A 6,263-nucleotide genomic window follows, 5' to 3' on the forward strand; every position below is an offset into this window, starting at 1 on the left:
GTGACCATCCGCCCTTTATTTTAAAGGACAGTCCTTTATTTTAACCCCATGTCCTTTATATTTTTTTTTTTTAAATAAAGGACGCGTTTTGTCCTTTATTTCTTAAACTGTCCCTTAAATCAGCTCTGCATTTTTCAGAGGTAAATTTTTCAGAATATGAAAAATAAAAACGTTCCTTATAAAATATAATGAAAACCTTCGTCAGTTTGTGTCGTACCCCACTTAAGGGTTTTTATTTAATAGGTAATCTTTGCACAATCTATAAAGCACGGGGAAAGTTTTGCCCGGGATCGTGTTGCACGCTGAGTTTCCAGTTCCACTGAAAGAGAACAATAAACGCCCTGACGCACAGTGGTTCTAAACTGGCATTTAGTGTTCGTAATTCACTGGAGCCTTAATTTTTTCACTTAATTTGATACTTTTTTATTAAAGCTTGTAATATTTGCAAGATACCAGTTGAGCCTGGTTTGTGAATTTTTATTTGATTATAATAATTTTTTTAGTGCAAAATGCTGAAAAAGTGGCAATTTGACGAAAATGGAGAATACATTAGTTATAAATGTTACATAACAAAGACTAGTTAAAAACAATTGTGTGGTTCCCCAAAACGAAAAAATTACAAAAAATTTTTGAAATGTTATAAAAAAGGTTCACAAAAATTTTTTTGTTTTTGAAGACTGCGGTGAATTATGAACATTAAATTCCAACTTTAAACCACTGTGTGCTGACTTCGGTAAATGTATTTTGGCAGCAAAGGATGACGAAGTCCTTGAAAAGGATTTGGCTTTATTTTCGGGAATCGGTTAATTAACTGGTAAATATTTGATTTAAATTACGATATGGGTAAGGTACTTTTATCATACAAGTTGTATGCACGTATTCCCAAATAATTTTGAAAAAAAAATGTCCTTTATTTTACATTGGTTAATATGGTCACCGTATCCATACGTTGCCCTTATTGCAATGCACTTGACAAAAAAACACAATTGAATTAGCTTTAAAATCGTCGGTTTGATAAAAAATGGGGAAAAATAACAAACTAATATACTTAAGCTTTTGGAGAATATGCGTTAGCCGGCTCTTCAACATCACTTTTCTTTAATTGGAGAATATTAATTTCAACTGCCTTATGGATTTCCAGCTAAGCTTGCATTTGGGTACCACTCCTTTGTACGTGTGTGCCAATGAGTAATTGAAGATGTGGCGTATCAGTGTCTGCATTTCAATCACACAGCTAATTACTCTATGCAACGATACTTCACGCTTTCACAGCGGCACTACGCTCTCATTGGATGCCTTACGTCCACGGAATATTTTTTCTTGAAAAGCAGCGCTATATCAAATCAAAAGTAACTGGTGAACCAAACTCACATGCAGCCTGTTACCTAACGCGACTGTATATCATCAAATCTCTTTAGCAAATGATCGGCCAATATAGATCATGGGTAGCTGAGCACAGGAAGAGCGTCGATGTGTGGATGTGTGCCAAAAAGAGCGTGCACTGCGCATGCAGCACGAAGGGTGGCGACCCTACAATATTTATGCATCAGTATAACGTGACAGCAATGGGCTCAAGGAATGTCTTAATATTTAAAGCAAAACGTTGAATTGGCAATTATTTTAATTAGTTCGGAGTAACGTAGGAAATAAATATTCCCGTTCTGCGCGTGTAAATAGTAACGTGATTTTAAGGGATTAGGATTGTCTTGTTCGAATCCTCCGGTCATCACGACTAGCTTAGCTCTCATTTACGCCCCGCATAGGACAGAGCAGCTGATGTATGCACCAGCTCCGCAAGACAGCGTACTTCCCCATCGTCTGTTGTGCAGGTATGACATATGGTAAAATAATTTCGGTGCGCCGAGTATTTCATAGCGTTTTGCGATCCGGCACATAGCGTTTGGCAAGCATCTGCAAAAAGAATAACGAAAAGCCAATAGTACATCTAGTACGACTTGTTTTATTTTGTCAATTGCATATTTCTAGTTACACTAGCAACTGTATAGTACGACTACCACGCGGATGGGGTGATAACTTCGATCATCTTAGGTTATGGACGTTGCACTTCATCGTGGCCCAAAGCTCCTTATAAGTAGTCGTCGACTACATGTGCTTAATTGGCCTAAAATAACTCTGCGTTTGGCTATTTCATGTCATATTATTTTTTTCTGAAATGAAAATTTAATATTCATTTTAATTCAATTAACTACTTTTTTTACAATTTCTTACCCGTTTTCTTGCGTAAAACCTCGTACACTAATGAACCTTCCAATGAAGTGAATGCATTTTCTTCATTGTCATATGTGTGAAACAGGGCTCGGACTACTCAAATTATTTAGTACGCACCATCCATCAATTGGAGTAAAAACAAATTGTCGTAGTAGCCGGGTGTCATCTTTTTCACATTCGCAATATCACAAAATTGAAATATTTCACATGATGATCAAAGCAATAAACTTTAACTTAAACAGTAAACAGCTCTTTCAAATTTTAATTAATTTATACATATACTAGCAGACCCGGCGAACTTCGTCCCGCCCAAAATAAATTTTTTGTACACGGTCAAAAATTTGGGTTTAATTTTTAAACTGCGCTGGGACTAGTGCCTTTTTAATTTTTTATAATCTACTTTTTAAACCAGCCAATAGTTTTAAGCAATTTTTAGTATATTGTGGTTTAAATTTTAAAGTTCGTGATTTAAAAATCAAACCAAAATGTTTTAATTCTAGCTTCTAGGATTCATATATAGAAAATCTGGTTTAAAATCTAAACCGAAATAGAAAATGTTTGCACACAGCGAAATGTGGTGTTGATTCAAACTCAACATATGAAAGCACATTTACATGCGTGACTGTAGCTGAGTGTGCAAAGCTGCTTGATACAATTGGTTGCTACTAAGGCTGTCCGGGTTCAATCCTCATCAGACGGAGCATGAAATTTTATTTTTATTTTTATTCTTAATTATGAAAATGTTTGGGTTTAAAATTTACACCGGACTGTTTAAATTCTAAACCCAACATATGTGCCCTCTTTTTTAAAATTTAGAAGGTTTGTATTTGAAACTGAATTTATGTAGTTTGGTCATATATGTAGTCCAAAGAGTTTAAAATTAAAACCGAAATTTTTAACCGTGTATAGAAACATTTTGGTCCAACATTTTCACCAAGAGTTCAGGTTCATGATTTTTAGTGACGCATTTGTCTTCTAATATTACGGTTTGGTGGTTGTCAGAAGGCATATTTTCCGTCTTAAATAACTTAGCAAAACTGAACATGCATACAAAGACACGTAATAGTTTCAGTGCGTTTGAAAGGCGCCACGTCCCCTTTTCAAATAGCCCCAATTTTCTCTAAGAGCATGGGATGGATTTCATATATCTCTATACCATTTTCGAGTAATTTACCAGTCGCGTTGTATATATCTTATACATACCAAGTTCCAGTACTCTTACATGAACACATTCAGAGATAGGCAGCATGAAAAATTCGATGTGTAGTGGAAGTGCCACGCCTCCTTTTCAGATAACCACAATTTATCTCCATGAGAATGCGATTGCTTTCATATATCTCCATACCAAGTTCGAGACCTCTTCCATGAAAATTTTCCGGGATAAGCAGTATGAAAAATTCGGTTTGTATGGGAGGTGCCACGTAACTTTTTCCAATAACCGCAATTTTTATCCATGAATATGCAAATATTTTCATATATCTCCATACCATATTCGAGCAGTCTACCATGAACACTTCCAGAGATGTGCAATGATGAAAAATTCGGTTTGTATGGGAGGTGCCACGCCCCCTGCACCTAGCGGTATGAAATATACGCTACATCCGATTCTCATACCTACCATATATAACACAAAAAATTTCATAAAGATCGGTAGAGCCGTTTAGGAAGAGTTCGATTTTTATATGTATATTAGATAAGCTTCTCACAAGCATAGAAAAAATTTCGATGAAAACAAAATATTTTTTCTCGGGTTCACAACTATCCTATCTTTTAAGTCGGAACCAACAATACACACGCACAAAATTTCATTGAAATCGGTTAAGCGGTTTCGGAGATTAGAGTAAACGGACAGAGTGACACGGGATATTTATATATTAAGATACCCTACTATAAGCACCTACCATAGATACGTTTGCGTACCAAATTTCAATTTCATTTGACTTATGGTTTTGAAATTATAGCTGATAAAATTTTCCATAATTTTATATATAAGCACCTACCATTGATATATCTGCATACTAAATTTCAAGTTCGTGGGACTTATAGTTCCGAAGTTATAGCTGATAAAAAATTACATGCCTATTGTATGTGCCAAATTGTATGTGTAAAAATTTCCACGCCTATGGGATATGCCACGCCCACTTTTACAACCTCATTCATATATACCTACTATAAGCACCTACCATATGTATGACTGAATAACAAATTTCAAGTTCATATGACTTATAGTTTCCGGTTTATAGCTGATAAAATATTCCACGCCTATTGGATGTGCCATGCCCACTTCTACAAACTCATTTATTTATACCATACTATAAGCACCTACCATATATATGACTGTATACCAAATTTCAAGTAAATGTGACTTATGGCTCCGAAGTTATGATTGATAACAAATTTCACGCCTATGGGATGTGCCACGCCCACTTTTACAAAGTCATTTATATATACTCTACTGTAAGCACCTACCATATATATGACTGCATACCAAATTTCAAGTTCATGTGACTTATAGTTTCGAAGTTATGGCTGATTAAAAAATTCACGCCTATGGGAGGTGCCACGCCCCCTTGTCGAATCCCAATTTTTTTACCCTATTATAGGCCCAGGTGTCATGGAAATACTCTGTCAAAATTTTGTTCAATTCTGTCCGTCCGTTTAGGCTGCAACCTGGCACATACATACATACATACATACATACTTCCACAAATATATAGTAGATATATCCTTCTCTTAGCGTAAAATAATTTTTGGGGATGTCTCGGCCACAGGGCCACCTATCGTGTAAGTTTCAAGTCCAAATATTACTTTTAAATTGGCTAAATTGTTTTCTAAATATGAGCCAAATCAGCAAGTAAATCTAATTTGTATGAATATCCCGACCCTAGCGCCACCTAGCGATTAAATTTTTGGTCGAAATATTTCCCTTCAAGGTGCTGAAATATGTTCCAAATATGAACGAAATCGGTCCAGCAGTTTAGTAGTTTAATGACATTCAATATACGGAAAACTATATGAAATTGTGAAATCGTGACATCTCAGCTTTCTTCATTTTTCGGCAACAATAACAAAAAATTTCAAATTTTTTTAAATCAAGGAACCTTCCACACAGAAGGTCAAAAAATTTGCTTTTTACAGAATTGAAATCGGATCAACCGTTTGGTCAGGCATCGCCGTCATACGAAAGACATTTAATTTTTATATATATAGACTAGCAGAACACCCGACATTGTTCGGGGTAAACAAATCAAAATTTAAAACAGTAATACAAAAATTCATTTCAGCATAAATTAGAGAAAAACTGTTTTCTTTCTGTTTAAATCCTTATGAGCCATTCTTTTAGCTATATCGTACTTCAACTAATATATATAGATCATCACTTTCTGTACTAAAAATCTTGTTCTATTATTAATATTAGCTGGATTAAGGTAACGATAGAATTTTTAAAATAAAATTAGTCTACTATGGTACATTCCGTTTAGCTTCCTATTCGCTTAGCTGTTTTAGAATAACGGCACTTTTCCGGTACAATGCTTATTTCAGATGTAGTTTTATTCATTACACATGCACATGTTTCGTTTAATAGCATCGCGGGATCAGTAAAATGATTTAATCTTTCCATTTCTAAATGGTGTAAAGACTTTAATGTTTCAAAAAAACACAGTTTTATATATCCGAGTGGTCTAATAGTTGAATACATATTTATCCCAATTTTACAAACACATTTATATATACTTTATTCTAAACACCTCCCACATATATGCCTGCATACAAAATTTCAGGTTCATGTGATGTATGGTTCCCAATTTATGGCTGGTGAAAAATTTCACGCCCATGGGTTGTGGCACGCCCGCTTTTACAAACCCATTTATATATACCTAACTATAAACACGTACAAAGAAATGGGTGCATACCAAATTTCAATTTCCTGTGACTTATGGTGTCGAAGTTATAGCTGATAAAAAAATCCACTCCTAAGGGATGTACCACGCCCCCTTGTACAAACTCATTAATATATACCTTATTATAAGCAC

Source organism: Rhagoletis pomonella, unplaced genomic scaffold (genome assembly GCF_013731165.1).
Source record: "Rhagoletis pomonella isolate Grant_MI unplaced genomic scaffold, Rhpom_1.0 Rhpom_scaffold_00015, whole genome shotgun sequence".
Taxonomy (NCBI): Eukaryota; Metazoa; Arthropoda; class Insecta; order Diptera; family Tephritidae; genus Rhagoletis; species Rhagoletis pomonella.